The following is a 16,920-nucleotide window of genomic DNA, read 5'->3' on the forward strand; positions in this document are numbered from 1 at the left end:
CTTTAAATGAGTTTCACAAAGTCCTAGGAGACCCCAGATTGCCACCCACAACTTTTCAGAGCAAATGAAGCACCTTTGATTTGGGCTGAATATATTTGGACCTGAATTGAATTGGTCTAACGTTTCGCTGTAATCAAATTCAAATTGAATTTCAAGAATTTTGCAAACCACTAGTAACCTTTTAGTGCCCAAACTGCAACCCAAAACCCACTTATTTATCACAAAGTGCCTACACAGCAATTTAACCTGAATAATACAGTCAATCTTCCATGTACTTTATCATTTAACTATAATATCCTGCCTACATTCAGGGCACTGCCTGTGCCGTTCATAGTGCGCCCTACACTGATAAATGGCAGGAAAAGTCTAAGGCATATTGGTACACCATAGACTTTTTCCAGGGTGCGGATGCCCACAGAGAGGGCTCTGAGTGCCGCCTCTGGCACCCGTGCCGTAGGTTTGCCACCACTGTTCTAGATTAAGTACTCTGCTAAGTGAGTCTATAGCATTTAATTTCAGAGGTGTAACGGAGGTCAATATATTATTGATCTCCAGTTAACAGATATACAGTACATTGCCCATTTCAATGACTACAGTAAATGCAGTGCAGCTAATAATTGATGTTTTGTACAGCAGATGCTTGGACAGAAGATAAGGAGGAACATTGTACACAGGATAACACCCAAGAGCCAAGTCAAATTAATGAGGCGTTTTTATGAGCGTGTTAACAGCAATATTCTCAAATTTTAACCTCAAATGGAAAGCATTTGTGAATAGATACATACACTATAAATCTCCTTAAAGGTCTAGAAGTAATGGACAGTGAACTTGTTTCAAGCATTGGTCTACTAAAACAGTAGCGTCCAATAGTCATAACCTGTGAAATCCTTTCAATCAGATGAATCAAACATCATCTGAATGAGCAGCAGTTAAAGGGGTTCCCTGGCCATATGACCTAAGTGGTAGTTTGCACTAACCTGCAGAAGAAAAATATTTAACATACTACTTACCTCTCCCTCACTCCACAATGCTGCTGTTTCTGCTGTGCTCACACCAGCTATGAACTCTTCCACCTGGGTCCCGACCAGATGTGGCCGTTTCTTTTCCTGTTCAGCTGCATAGTAGTAAATGCAGCTGAACAGGAAAAGAAGCAACCACTACTGTTTAGGTGAAATGGCCAAAGAACCCCTTTAACATATTTTATTACAATATACAGTATAAGAAGAAAACATGTCAAATCTTACAATCTGGCCCTAATTTGCAAAATTTGCAATATAGTACATGCATTAACTTTTGGTATTTATCACAATAGACCCTGTGATCATCTGCTTTTTTTATTATTTTTTTTAAATGCCCTTATTGTATGACAAAACTTATTTGCTAAAGGAACATAGTAATGTTGTACTGTGCTATATTAAAATACAGTTGCCCAAACATACAAATGGTAGGGTGGGGGAGTATTTTCACTAACCCAGATGTACTTTCTCACAATTTTAATCACGTTTTAATACAGTTTAATATTTATCATAGACTATATGTTACCCCCATCTGGTTAAACAAGTGTGGAATAAGAGCTACCTCCAAGTGTCCTCGTTGCGATACTGTTGGTGCAGATTATTTGCATATGATCTGGGCATGCCCAGAACTCGGAGCATACTGGAATGGTATTTATAATCTCCTCACCCACAAGTTAAAAATACAGATCCCTCTTGAGCCACAATTGTTTCTATTGAACGATCTTTTGACATTAAAAGTAGTCATAAATCTCAAAAGATCCTATTAGATAGAACACTACTATTGGCCAGGCTCCTGATCAGTCGGAGCTGGTTCGCACGCCATGCCCCAGAGGTAAACAATTGGATAAACCTGGTTAACAAGGTTAAAAACTATGAACGGATTCTCTATAAGCAGAGAGGTGGATTAGAGAAATGCGTTAAGATATGGGACAGCTGGGGAGATGGTTGCATAGCTCTCTGCTCTGTGAGGAGACTCGTCCCTAACGCCAGCAAAAATCAGCTTACTATAGCAGAAAATGGTCAAGATCGGGAATGCTAGGCACGGTGACCCACCTGCTCCCTCTAAGAACCAGGCATCGGGCGGAGATATGGAGAAATTTCACACGAAGGCTGCCGCTACGATCGCCGCCAGAGAACCCAAGATGGCGCCGACGCCGCAGCCTAAAGCCCTGAAGCGTGCACCTACACTGTCGGAAGGGGAAAGCGACTCAGAAGGCTCCCATCCCACTACTGATCTCCCGATTACAAGAAAATACCTTGACCGTGCTCTAAACAGAGTAATGGAGCCGATCCTGGCAGAGCTATCTGCATGCAGGCACGAGGTGAGACATGTAGGGGAGCGCGTGGAGTCCCTGGAAACGCACCAAGCAGCGATACTAAATCACCAGGCATCAGTATCAGATTCCTTCCGACGCTGCGCCTCATACCTAAATGACCTCCACAACTCACTAGAGGATCAGAAGAATAGGGGGCGCCGAAATAATCTGAGGTTTAGAGGTGTGACAGAATCGGTCCCCCCTGGCGAAGTGTCAGCCGCCATCATAGAAATATGCGGTTCGCTATTGGGCCCTGATCATCCGCAAGAAATCATCATAGAATGAGCGCATAGAGCCCTGAGACCCAAGCCAAAGCCAACAGAACCACCCAGAGATATCATATGCAGGTTCCTCAACTTTCAAGTAAAGGCTGCTATTCTGGATTCTGCACGCAACCACCCGGATTTGGCCTATGAGGATTCCAGGGTCGAGATCTTCCAAGATTTAGCCCCATCAACCCTGAAGAAACGTCGATCCCTCAAGCCCCTGACGGACTGGCTTCGGTCCAACAAAGTTTTGTACCGCTGGTCCTACCCATTTGGACTAACCTTCTCGTATGCAGGCAAAAGGGTTAATATCTCATCTTATACAGATCTCACTGCGGTGTATGAGGTACTGAATGTGACTCCCATGCCGATTGAAAATTGGGAACTTTTCCAAGACCTAAGCATCCTGCCTGATATTCCCAACGTGGTCCCTTTTGAAGTCCTTCGTACACCGAAGTCCTCCCGCTCTAAGAAAAGAGGCCAGCATCTTACCCCAAGAAGCCTCTCTCAAGAGCACTAGAGGGACCCCTATGGCCCTTGCCTGATTGTACAAGATAATGATGTCTTCTAGAATTCTCAGCTTTGTGTTATTTGAAGTCAGGGTCTCACCACCACAGTGATTTAATGTGGCCTTTTCCCTGAAAGGAAAAGTTTTTCTTCCCATTCTTGCCCAAATATGGCCCTTACCTGGGTGTTATACGGTCTCCTAACCGGTCTATAGACCACTTAAACCCCTCCATTAATACGACATACTTCATTATGTCTGTTTTTTCATGTACTGTTTGTCTAACCCGTTATGTTCTGTTTTCCCTTCCTATCTCTACCCCTATCCTCCAACCAAGGTATTTGTCTCCACCATTGACATGAAGTGAACTCCTCTCTTCTACATCTTCTATGATACACCGAACAGCGGACCCCCACAAACCTGCCATGCTCTCTTGGGGAAAGTCACACCAGCTACAAGGTAATTCCACACACACTTTTCTCAATGGCTGACCTATTGGTAGGCTCTTACAATGTCAAGGGTTTTCACTCCCCATCAAAACGGAGCCAAATCTTTGCCATTCTAAGAAAAGCCGGGGCTGGGGTGGTATTTCTACAAGAGACACATTTTCGCTTCAACCACTACCCTGACATGCGCTTCTCCCATTATGCTAACTGGTGTCACTGTGGGGGTAACTCCGCAGCTTCTAGTGGGGTCAGCATAGGGCTACAAAGGAAAATCCCTTTCAAATTTATCAGTCAAATATTGGACCCAGAGGGAAGGTATATCTTACTTAAGGGCACCATTGGATCGCAGACTTACACCTTAATCAACCTATATGCCCCTAATTCTAGTCAATCCCGCTGGTTCTCTGACATTTTCCCTATCATAGAATCCTTCAAGGAGGGTATAGTAGTTGCAGGGGGCGACTTCAACGTGGCTCTACTGCCACAGCTGGATATATCCTCCCACAAATCATCCCACTCTAACAAGTCCTTAAAAGTAATTAGGAACCTCCTATGGGAGTTACACCTGATAGATGTGTGGCGATCTCATCATCCCAACACTTTAGATTTCACGTTTTATTCCTCTATGCATGGCTCCTACCATAGATTAGACTACCTGTTTATTTCTAAAGAACACATACACCTATGTAAAGAGTCATCTATAGGTACTATACATTTATCAGACCATTCCCCAGTTTTTATAACAGTCCTTGCTCCCCATGAAACCCCATCGTGCTTCAACTGGCGTCTGAATGAGTCCCTCCTGGGATATCAGGACTCAATTGAGAAGATTTCCAAACATATCACAGAGTATTTTTCACTAAATAAAAACCCGGAACTTCAGATAAATACTCTCTGGGACGCTCACAAACCAGTAATTAGGGGTCACTTCATTAGCATAGGCACGCATCTGAAAAAAGTTAGAGAAAAAGAAATTGATGAAGCTTTAAAAAATATCCAGAGGCTAGAATCTCAACACAAAATTAAACCCTCCGACCCACAATTTCATGAGCTGACAGGATATAGGGCCAAACTCAAATCCCTCCTAACTTCCAGGGCAGCCAAATATTATATGAACACCCAGCACAAATTTTTCGCCCACGGAGATAGGGCCACCAAATTTGTCATGAACAGGATTAAAGGGAGGAGATCCGCAAACTACGTCCATCAATTATCTTCGCAGGATGGGACTCCCATTTTTTCATCAACCCAGATTGCTGCCCATTTTCGCTCCTACTATAATGACCTCTATAACCTTCCCTCTAGTGTAGATTTGGAAACTCATGCTTCTGCCATGTCAACCTTCTTAGAAGCGGCTAAACTCCCTAAAGTTTCCCCAGCACAGAAGTTAGCCCTAGAAGCCCCCTTTTCCCTAAATGAGCTCAAAAAAGCAATTAACCAAATGCCATCAGGAAAGAGTCCAGGCCCTGATGGTCTTCCGCTAGCTTACTACAAAACATTTCACGAACTCCTATTCCCTCACCTCCTAGAAGTTTGTAATCTAACTTTCCAGGGTACTCCCCTCTCCAGAGATATGACAGCGGCCAACATCACCCTTATTCCTAAAGAAGGGAAAGATGCTAAATTGTGCTCCAATTATGGACCCATCTCCCTCCTGAACATAGACCTTAAACTCCTGGCCAAGATGTTAGCCAACAGATTAGCTATCCTCCTCCCTCAGCTAATACATGGTGACCAGGCCGGCTTCATCCGCAACAGAGAAGGCAAAGATAACACCACTAGGGTGATCAATACCCTCTGTCATGCCAAACAGATTTCCTCTCCCTTGCTTTTACTCAGCACAGATGCGGAAAAAGCATTCGATAGGATCAACTGGAAGGTCTACCTACCACGAATCCAGACCCATTTAAACACATATAGCATTTTGTCAGATTTCAAAATTAACGCCAGCAAGTCATTGGTCCTCTGTTCAGGCATATCACGGGCAACCAGGCACCAACTGATGTTTAACTCCCCATTTAATTGGTCCTCACCCAATATAACATACTTAGGGGTCAAGATCAGTTCTGAAATAACTGAACTTTTTTCTCTTAATTACACCCCCTTAAAGCAATCACTTTTTGAAGCAATAGATAATCTGGCCCGATCTAACCCGACATTGTCCTGGTTTGGTCGCAAAAACCTCCTCTCCTCTATAGTACTCCCCCGACTTACCTACTTACAGCAAGTCCTCCCCATCCCTGTCCCTAAACATTATTATGACACAATCATGCAAAAAATTCAGATCCTTCATCTGGAACGGAAGGAAAGCGAGATTATCATCTGCTCTTCTCACCAAGCCCAGACATGCTGGGGGAATAGGCTTACCAAATCCCGAGCTGTATGGGAAGGCCATTCTCCTCTCACGTGCAATTGCATAGTTACGCCCTTCCCCTCCTTCAGTAGCGGTGCAGGTAGAACTAGACATCCTGAACAGATCAGCCAGAGCACTTCTTCTAGGTCATAAACTGGTTTTTCCTGGTTCTATGTCTCACTACCCGATTCTTAAAGCCACGCTCGAGACATGGAAGTGGACCTCCTCCACACATTGCCATATCCCATTCCCCTCTCCTACGCTATCTGTATCTGATGTCCTAAACACTGCCCCTTCTGCCCTGAGAAGCGCAACCTCATTAGAGCTCCTATCCTCCGCCACCCCTGTGACCTCTCTTGCCCTCCCAACTGGAGAGTGGATGGATTTAGAAAATACAAATGCTTTACTAAATCCTCATTCACGTGATTTTCTCTCAGTTACCTACATTAGAGCCTACTTGAAACAACATGTTCAATTTGGGGACCTCCTTTGTCCGCGAGTGTTGAGGAAGGGTTGAGACGTATGCATATATATCCATGCATGCCTGCAAACACGTGCGGGCATGTATGGTATATATGTGCATACATTAACCACAGCATCATGGGACGATGTGGGCAGATGTGCCCAGCATCTGCGCACGTCTGCCCATGGTGATCCCCAGGGGCTCATGGTGGCCCCTGTGGGAAATATGTGGTCCCTGGAAGCTGTGCCCCCTTATAATCCCCCTTATATTAGTATATATGTGTCCCCTTATAGTTAGTATATATTTCCTGTATGACCGTGTATATATTGGCCATGTATGGCCAGTGGGGACATATGTATGTCCCCTGTATGTGATGCCCCAGGTATATGAGAGTGTGTGTATATATAGATATGTGTGTATGTATTTGCACACGTCTTTATGTATATACACTTGTGACTGCTGACTGGTGACTTCAAAGGCAATTGATTTGAGGTTTATCAGCCTATTTACTATGCGGCCCCACCTTGTGTTTGTGACATGGCTGGGTGTGTGGTGCTGTGAGCCTCAGGGGGCCAGCCAATTGTCTGCTGCAATCTGAGTGCATGCATTCCGTCACACGCACACGATGATGTCACATGCCTGAGGAAGGAGGAGGGGGCTGTTTTGGGGCTATAATAACCCAAACCGAACAGAGGCCTCTCTCTTGCAACCAGACTAGATTCAGAGACACATGGGAGAGAGCGGCTCCATGATGACGGTCTGGAAGAGGCCTACTAACGCTGGAAGGATTAAGTATATCCCCTGACCCCCGACCGCTATATCTCTCACCCCTGGTCCTGTAACCCCTATATTTGTGTCCCTGATGTGCACCTTGGGCCCTGCCTTATAACCCTTGCCCCTGATGTGTACCCTGGGCCCTGATTACTGGACACCCTGACCCCCCAAACCCTTGCCTTATTGTATCCTTGTTTGTACCCCTGATCCCACTGGCCCCCCCCCTCACTGTACACTTGCAGGGTATTTATCCCCTGCATTGCTGTACAATTATCCCCATTGTTAATACCCCAGCTCTCCTGCTGGTATTAACCTCAGCACTCACTGGCAAATAACCCTTGCAGTGCTGAATCTATACCCTCTTGGAACCCCGTAGGGACAGTATAGAGCTAGGCGGGTGGGTTGTTATACTTGTATGTGTGTATTGTATAGTTAGTTTGTGGGTGGAATTTGGGAACGTGTAGTGTAGTGGAGTGCTGTGTATTTAGTGTTGTGTAATTACTGTATTGCGTGCTTGGTGTATTAAATACTGTGTTACTTGTACCCTTTGTGTATTGTGTACTTGTTAGCGGTAGTTAGTAAGGCGCATGCAGCTAGCATTAGTGATTAGTGTAAAGCATAGCGAAAGTATTGTGTATTTATTATATAAAGGTATAAATAGGCGGAGTCTTCACTAGATGGCTCCTCCTATTTAGGAATATTAATTATCGATATTCGCATAATGTTGGTGATTATTATTCCCCCCTTACATTGGCGAGTCAGGCCCACTGCTTAGATTTTGAAATCTGTGTTTGGTTTTGAGGTTAGAGGTCGGCCATCCTGTGAATTATCAGGCAAGAGAGACGTGGTCAGCGGTCTGAGCGTCTAGGAGAGACGTGGTCAGCGGTCTGAGCGTCTAGGACCTGATAATTCGGACAGGTAACGCGACTCTTCCTCACAGCACCAAGCGCAGATCAAAATCTTTAGCAGAGAATCTATAATTGTTCTGTGAATTAATATTTTGCTATTTGCTTTACACGGTCACTGCATCGCTCAAGTGATTGCGAGGGAGAAGAGGACACATAACTGAAGGAGATCCATCTTCATTGGAGCAGCGTACAAGTCCAGCGGGAAACGGGAAGAAGCGATCCGGGAAAATGGACTTCTTCCAAGCAGCTGCGAGGAGGTACGGCCCCAAGGAGACGATGGATGCTCAAACGGTGAGTATGGACTTCCCCACACTGCAACACTTGAGCAGACACAGCACATTCAATCCCATCCTCCCCACCACATACAAGTCAGCAGAAATGCTGTGGTCCGATTTGTTTGCACAGGCTTGTAGTTATGACAAGCTTTGTGTTAACAAACGGACGGTGTTGAATAAGGCCACTAAACGGCTTCGGATGCTAGCCAAACTCGTTCATACGTTTGAGGCTAGCATCTGTAAGCCAAAGGAAGTGGCGCTGGTGTCTCAGTCAACAGAGACAATTCCTCCGGCTGTTCACTGCCAGTGCTGTGCCAATGATTCCGATCAGGTTTCGGCATTACGGGCACAGCTGGCAGAGAATGTGCAGTCTACTGTTGACCGAGATGCGCAGGTGGCTCGAATACAGTCACAATTAGTGGAAATGCAGAAGCAGAAGGAGGAAATTGAGGCTCAGTTGACTCAGTCTTATACTGAGGTCAAGGCCTTCAAGGAACGCACTGCCTCTACTAGTGTGACGGTAGCCAAATTGAAGGCTCACGTTGCTGTAAGCTCCCAGATAATAACTGGTTTGCAACAGGTCATCACCAAGTTGGTGCCGGCCCTTTCTTTTCCCATAAAGTCAGGGTCGGAATATCCCAAAACTTTGCCCTATGCAGGGCAAATAGGGGGGAGAGTAGTCTGTGACAGGCCAAATCACCAGACCAAGCCTGTCCAGACTAACAGAGATTTTTCCCTGACTTTGGGGAAAAGAAACATCGTGAAAAGTGCCTCCCTGAAGATGGAACAATTCAGGGAGCGCGGTTGCAGTGTGGACGGACCTAGGCCACACCGGGCAAACATCAAATGCTTTGCTTGTGGTGGCTTGGGTCATATAGCGAAGCACTGCAAAACACACAGGACAGAAAGCCCAATCAGGTGCTTCAGGTGTGGGAACAAAGGACACATTGCAAGGAATTGCCCTTGTGCAAGTAATTGCAATGTGTCCAGTGATGGGATTCAGGTAGCAAATCGTGCAGCGGGGTCTAGTCAGCTTGGCCATAAAGGGGTAACCTCTTGGCAGCATCATCAGCTGCTGAGGAGCCAGAGTGGCCAAGCTAGGCTAGGCAACATTTGACACCCCTGTACTATTTGTTACACCGTTTGTTCCCTATACATGTCCATGTTGTGTGTTTTTGTTGTCCATTGTAACGTTCTCTTTGATGTTGATGGTGGTCCTTGTCTATGAGTGTGTTCCACCAGGCTGATTTATGTAGTGTTGTAATGTCCCGTCTGCTGTCTTGTTTCATTCTGTGTCCCCTTGGAGCGGAGCAGTGTTATACTGTGGATCGAGAACGTATAGGGTCGCGAGCAGATAATATCACACGGGAAATCCTGCTGGTCGGGAGAAGGCATAAGGACCTTCTTCATGCAGCACACAAAGGATGATGTGATATTATTCTGGGCAACCAGGGTCTCGGATCGATACAGATAACGCTGTTGTGCTCAAGGTTTTCGGTAGGGCTGTGTTGCGCTGGGGACTGGGGCGGACAGACAACATTGGGGTAATGTTGTGCTGCGCACTTAATTCTAGTCCGAGCAGGTAGCACAGCTCTGATAGGGATTGGACGCAGAGTGTGGACTGTGTTCTTGTGTTGTGGGGTCCTGAGGAGCCGGGGCATGCCTATGCCGTTGGTTCTGCGGGCCTCCACAAGATGGGATCACAGGGGGAAGTCAGCCTGGGTACACATGAGTGGACAGGGATGCGGTGCCATCAAGATGGTGCTTTGTCCACAGAACTCCAGTTATCCTAACCTAGTAGGGAGGCCATCCTTATCTGTTGGTGCAGAGGGATGTGTAGCAGAGGACACGCTCCTCTGAAGGTAGGGTGTTCAGACACCAGTGTTGGGATAATGAGGAGTCCTGTGAGACAAAGGGCAGCCCAATACCTTTCTCTACCCATGGGTCAAAGGTATTGGTGCTGGGAATTTTTATACATTTAACTGCACCGTTAGGGGAGAAATTCCCCTGGGAGCGCCTGGTATTTTCTTCTGCCATAGGTTTTATATGGAGCGGAAGAAAAACCCAGGAGAGGCCACGGAAGAGGCCAGCTATTCCCCCTGACGCTCTTGGGAGGCTCCAGAGGATCCCACTGGATTTTGGCAACCAAGCGACCTCTGCCTAGAGGTGTTTTAGAGATGGAGGACTGTGCCACAATCCAGCGGGAGCATTATTTAAGGCTCTGGAGGAAGATTTGGAGACGTTCGGGTGGAAGAGCATATCACTTGTTTCACCCAGTGAAACTTCTTCTGGTTCTGGTGATCGTCATCTACCGTGGGAGGGTCAAGGGACTTATTGACCAAAATACACCAGAACCAGACAGAACTGTACAGAACTATCCGGAGGAGGAGGCTCAGGACATAACCAAACATGGTTCCTGTAGCCAAATATTATTGTATGGACACGTTTTGTTTTCTATGAGGGTTCGGGATGTATACTTGTACTACCCTGAAACCTCATAGCACAGTGTATTTATTGATTTTGTTTGTCGGTCGATGGTGTACCCATAGACACTCTAGGTACAAATGTGTGACAGCCCAAAACTCGCCCAACGCACTGCGGTGAGCTATATTTTGACTGTACACATTTGTATCCTATAGTCGTTTCCCATTGACACAGGGGTCTACGACCTACCTGTGTCTTTGGAGGTAGAGAGGAATGCCAGGTTGCATGAGTCTCTATGGGTACACACATATAATGGAATTTGGTGTTGGGAGGGATGTAACATGTATTTTGTGTGAATGGGGATAAGGTTAGGTCACGATAGGGACAGGATCATTCATTTGCCACCTTGAACCCTGGAACGGTGAAGTTCTTAAGGGAAGGGCTGGATGTGTAGTGTGGCGGAGGTGTTCTCCGCAGTAGAATTTAGGTACTATGACATCACCGCTTAAGAGTCTGACCTGCCTTGTAAAGACCTATTAATCTGTCCACGGGAGAACCGCACCCGTCAAGATGGAAACAGACGTTGGAAAGTTGTGATAGAAGAAAGTTGGGACTGAGACTGTGAGGGTGAACCCGCTCCAGATTCCTTGGAGGCGGGCCATACCGGAAGATCGGCATAACTACCGAGAGACTGTGGGGGTGTGGTCACTCCAAAGTGGGGGTGGCTGACACCAAGAGACGGATAAAAGAAAGGCCAGTTAAAGACTGTAAGGGTGAACCCGCTCCAGAATTGGGGGGGACGAAGATACCTGAAGATCGGCAGAATTACCGAGAGACTGTGGGGGTGTGGTCACTCCAAAGTGGGGGTGGCCGACACTAAAAGACTGTTAAAGAGATTGTGGGTGTGTGGTATCCTAAAGATGTCAAGAAGAAGACTGTGTATCCTGTGGACGGAGTAGTAGGTTACGGTGAAGGGCAGGTCGGAGGAAAATGGATTAGGGATGTCTAAGTACCTAAAGAACAGTGTACACTACAGTTCTTCCTGAACTTCCACCTAGGATGGGGTTGAGGGGGGGGGGCAAATATATCTCAACCCGTTCCCCCAATATATTGTCGTATTATATAATCCGACAACAGGGGGATTGTTGAGGAAGGGTTGAGACGTATGCATATATATCCATGCATGCCTGCAAACACGTGCGGGCATGTATGGTATATATGTGCATACATTAACCACAGCATCATGGGACGATGTGGGCAGATGTGCCCAGCATCTGCGCACGTCTGCCCATGGTGATCCCCAGGGGCTCATGGTGGCCCCTGTGGGAAATATGTGGTCCCTGGAAGCTGTGCCCCCTTATAATCCCCCTTATATTAGTATATATGTGTCCCCTTATAGTTAGTATATATTTCCTGTATGACCGTGTATATATTGGCCATGTATGGCCAGTGGGGACATATGTATGTCCCCTGTATGTGATGCCCCAGGTATATGAGAGTGTGTGTATATATAGATATGTGTGTATGTATTTGCACACGTCTTTATGTATATACACTTGTGACTGCTGACTGGTGACTTCAAAGGCAATTGATTTGAGGTTTATCAGCCTATTTACTATGCGGCCCCACCTTGTGTTTGTGACATGGCTGGGTGTGTGGTGCTGTGAGCCTCAGGGGGCCAGCCAATTGTCTGCTGCAATCTGAGTGCATGCATTCCGTCACACGCACACGATGATGTCACATGCCTGAGGAAGGAGGAGGGGGCTGTTTTGGGGCTATAATAACCCAAACCGAACAGAGGCCTCTCTCTTGCAACCAGACTAGATTCAGAGACACATGGGAGAGAGCGGCTCCATGATGACGGTCTGGAAGAGGCCTACTAACGCTGGAAGGATTAAGTATATCCCCTGACCCCCGACCGCTATATCTCTCACCCCTGGTCCTGTAACCCCTATATTTGTGTCCCTGATGTGCACCTTGGGCCCTGCCTTATAACCCTTGCCCCTGATGTGTACCCTGGGCCCTGATTACTGGACACCCTGACCCCCCAAACCCTTGCCTTATTGTATCCTTGTTTGTACCCCTGATCCCACTGCCCCCCCCCCTCACTGTACACTTGCAGGGTATTTATCCCCTGCATTGCTGTACAATTATCCCCATTGTTAATACCCCAGCTCTCCTGCTGGTATTAACCTCAGCACTCACTGGCAAATAACCCTTGCAGTGCTGAATCTATACCCTCTTGGAACCCCGTAGGGACAGTATAGAGCTAGGCGGGTGGGTTGTTATACTTGTATGTGTGTATTGTATAGTTAGTTTGTGGGTGGAATTTGGGAACGTGTAGTGTAGTGGAGTGCTGTGTATTTAGTGTTGTGTAATTACTGTATTGCGTGCTTGGTGTATTAAATACTGTGTTACTTGTACCCTTTGTGTATTGTGTACTTGTTAGCGGTAGTTAGTAAGGCGCATGCAGCTAGCATTAGTGATTAGTGTAAAGCATAGCGAAAGTATTGTGTATTTATTATATAAAGGTATAAATAGGCGGAGTCTTCACTAGATGGCTCCTCCTATTTAGGAATATTAATTATCGATATTTGCATAATGTTGGTGATTATTATTCCCCCCTTACAGCGAGTATGGCTGGAATTCCAGATATCCTTACGCTCACCACCCAGAAAACTCGTCTCACAGGTCTAGAGTAAACTGCGGTTACCCCCTATGTTAGCTAAACCATCCTTTGTGACGCAATGGGAACAAGACCTGAACATTGCAATTCCTTATGAATCTCTACCCAAACTGCTAGATTCCCCTCACAGGGCCTCCCGCTGTGTCAGAATCCAGGAAAATGGATATAAAATCCTTACTAGATGGTACAATACGCCAGATAAAACATCAAGATATACCATGTCTGCTTCTGACACTTGCTGGAGATGCCTTGGGGAGAAGGGAACTTTTCTGCACATCTGGTGGACCTGCCCCCTTATACTTGGTGGGGCGATGTATTCTCAGTTGTAAATAAAGTCTGTGGCACCTCAATCCCTCCCTCTCCCCAAATTGCTCTCTTATCCTTTTCCCATGACATGGGAGATGCAAAACCCCCATTTGTATTCTCACAGATGATACTCGCAGCTCGGCTACAGCTTCCAAAATACTGGCTACAACATGTAGCCCCATCCCTAGAACAATGGATTCAAAAAGTCGATCAGATCCATAGGTTTGAGGAGTTGTCATCTTGGGAAACACGTACCCATGTAACCTTCCTCAAAAAATGGTCCTTGTGGTCTAAATATAGATCTCCCAAATAGCAGAGCGACCTACTGAAGAGTCATTAGAACGGAATATAAACATGCAATCACTTAGCAAAGCCACTCAATGCACTAGGGCTCTTGTGCGAAAGACATCTTTCTTTCTTTCTTTCTTTTTTCTTTCTCTTCTTTATGTTATAGACTTAAATGCCCTGAGGATAGCCTCTCCTGCCTATCATCTATCACATGTGCCTCATTGAGTCTATGCTTCCCTAAAGTTTGATTGTGATTGATTTGTGTACCGAACTATGAATGGCGCTATATGGTTGTATCTACCATTTACCTGCTCTGTAACTTGCTCTGTAACTATACTACTTTAATATTGCCTGCGAGCCGAAACCCTGGTATCCCTGTTACCTCTTGTTCTACTTGAAACTTATAATAAAAATATAAATAAAAAAATAAAAAAGATATGGGACAGCTGGTAGTGCTGATATGATTGCACGTGGAATATATTTATTTATTTACTTACTTTACTTTAATATATAATTTTGTTGTTTTTTTGTTGTTTTTTTCTTCTTTTTCTCTTCTCTCTCCCCTTCTCCCTATTTATTTTCGGGGGGGGGGGAGGGGGGGGGAGACGCATCGCAGGGTGGGGGGGATTAATGGGGTCAAGGGAAAAAAATTGTGATAATTTATAATAAGGAAACATTTTCTTTTTGTGTACTCGTTTTGTATAGTAATAAAGATGTTAAATAAAAAATATACAGCTGGCCAGAACAAAAGATTAAATTGGACAAACAGTCCCAGATATGTCTATCGCCTAATGCAGTCCAACATGCACCACCCAGCTCTTTCTAAGCCTTTTCAGATAAATTAGACCTGATGATAACATTGACCTGTAATACTGACGCACAGTAAATCTACAGCTACAGAAGGGATTAAAAACATGTGTTTGGTCTGCCATAACATGCATTAAAATAATTATTTTTTATCCACTTCTTTATTGCCGCTGCCTCCATTTCCTTATTTTGCTCCACAAGGGAGCCATTTGGGCACAGTTCCGGTAAGGGCGCGCATGGGTTTTTTGCTTTACTGAAAGGTGCTATATGCTTTTCCTTTTGTTTAACAGAAGGGATTAGCTATGAATCTTGGTGCACTGCACAATGATGTAAATGGTAATAAATTACAACTGATGGCACAGTACCCACAGAACGGATTAACTATAAATATGAGTACACTAGAACATAATGATCAGCCCGCAATCTCTCCCTGCAATCTTCCTGTAGGTTAACTTCCAAGCCTTCACACTGAGATTGAGCCACCAAGTGGCATGAATATGATTAGGAAGAGTGGCCTGGGTATACCTGATCAATTGTGATTTGCAACAAATTAATTCTGAACTAATACATTTTCTTGTCGAAGTTCGGTGAATTGGCCAAATCAAATTTTTCTAAATTTTGCATACCTCTTGTAAATTCTATTTATTAGAAATATATACAAGCATTCATCAGCAATGTACATCATGTCAATAGTTGAGTTAAAAACACTCAAATTTAACCAAATAAATGGAGCTAATGTAGTATGATTAGTCATATAATCTTTGGATCTTTATAAGTAGCATATATTCCAGACAAAGAACAAAATGAAACGGGATAGGGGGGAAATTTCAGACGGGGGAAGAACTTTAGTGCTGATCGAGCACCAAAGTGCTTGTGTGCTCAAGTAGAACACTTTATGATGCTTGGGTGTTCTACCAAGCACAATGGAAGTCAATAGGAAAACTCCAGGGACCCCCTGCTCTGAAGAGGGGAGGGTGTCAGGACTCTAGTTCAGCTTAGGCATCCCTACTCTGACTCCATATATAGTGTCAGTGCTTGGGGACATCCCAGTGTATTTAAATCTAATTTAGCCTGTATTTCAGAAAGGTTTCTGCCAGGGTTTGAACTCACAACCTTCTGTATTAGAGGCAAGGGAATTAACCACTCAGCTATAATAGCTACATAGCCAGTTACTTTAAAAAAATATAAAAAAAAAATAGACTTCTACTGTACTGTACTTCTATACAGTAGAAGTCTCATATTTTATTTTTATTTTTTGTGACTAGCTATGCATCGTCTTATTATATTTTAAGAGACACCTATGCCAGGGGTATGAATAATTATGGGCAGCACTGTATATATATATATACGGTACAGACCAAACGTTTGGACACACCTTCTCATTCAAAAAGTTTTCTTTATTTTCATGACTATGAAAATTGTAGAGTTACACTGAAGGCATTAAAACTATGAATTAACACATGTGGAATTATATACATAACAAAAAAGTGTGAAACAACTGAAAATATGTCATATTCTAGGTTCTTCAAAGTAGCCACCTTTTGCTTTGATTACTGCTTTGCACACTCTTGGCATTCTCTTGATGAGCTTCAAGAGGTAGTCACCTGAAATGGTTTTCAATTCACAGGTGTGCCCTGTCAGGTTTAATAAGTGGGATTTCTTGCCTTATAAATGGGGTTGGGACCATCAGTTGCGTTGTGGAGAAGTCAGGTGGATACACAGCTGATAGTCCTAATGAATAGACTGTTAGAATTTGTATTATGGCAAGAAAAAAGCAGCTAAGTAAAGAAAAACGAGTGGCCATCATTACTTTAAGAAATTAAGGTCAGTCAGTCCGAAAAATTGGGAAAACTTTGAAAGTGTCCCCAAGTGCAGTCACAAAAACCATCAAGCGCTACAAAGAAACTGGCTCACATGTGGACCGCCCCAGGAAAGGAAGACCAAGAGTCACCTCTGCGGCGGAGGATAAGTTTATCCGAGTCACCACCCTCAGAAATCGCAGGTTAACAGCAGCTCAGATTAGAGACCAGGTCAATGCCACACAGAGTTCTAGCAGCAGACACATCTCTAGAACAACTGTTAAGAGG

At 44.8% G+C, this 16,920-nt stretch overlaps 1 protein-coding gene across 2 annotated transcripts in view; it reads right to left on the reverse strand.

The window, feature by feature from the left end:
• The window catches only part of SGCZ (sarcoglycan zeta), a 1,451,138-nt gene that overhangs the window by 57,961 nt on the left and 1,376,257 nt on the right, over positions 1-16,920 (reverse strand). The gene's annotated exons all lie outside the window — the stretch shown is intronic.

The sequence above is a fragment of the Bufo gargarizans genome, chromosome 1 (genome assembly GCF_014858855.1).
Source record: "Bufo gargarizans isolate SCDJY-AF-19 chromosome 1, ASM1485885v1, whole genome shotgun sequence".
NCBI lineage: Eukaryota > Metazoa > Chordata > Amphibia > Anura > Bufonidae > Bufo > Bufo gargarizans.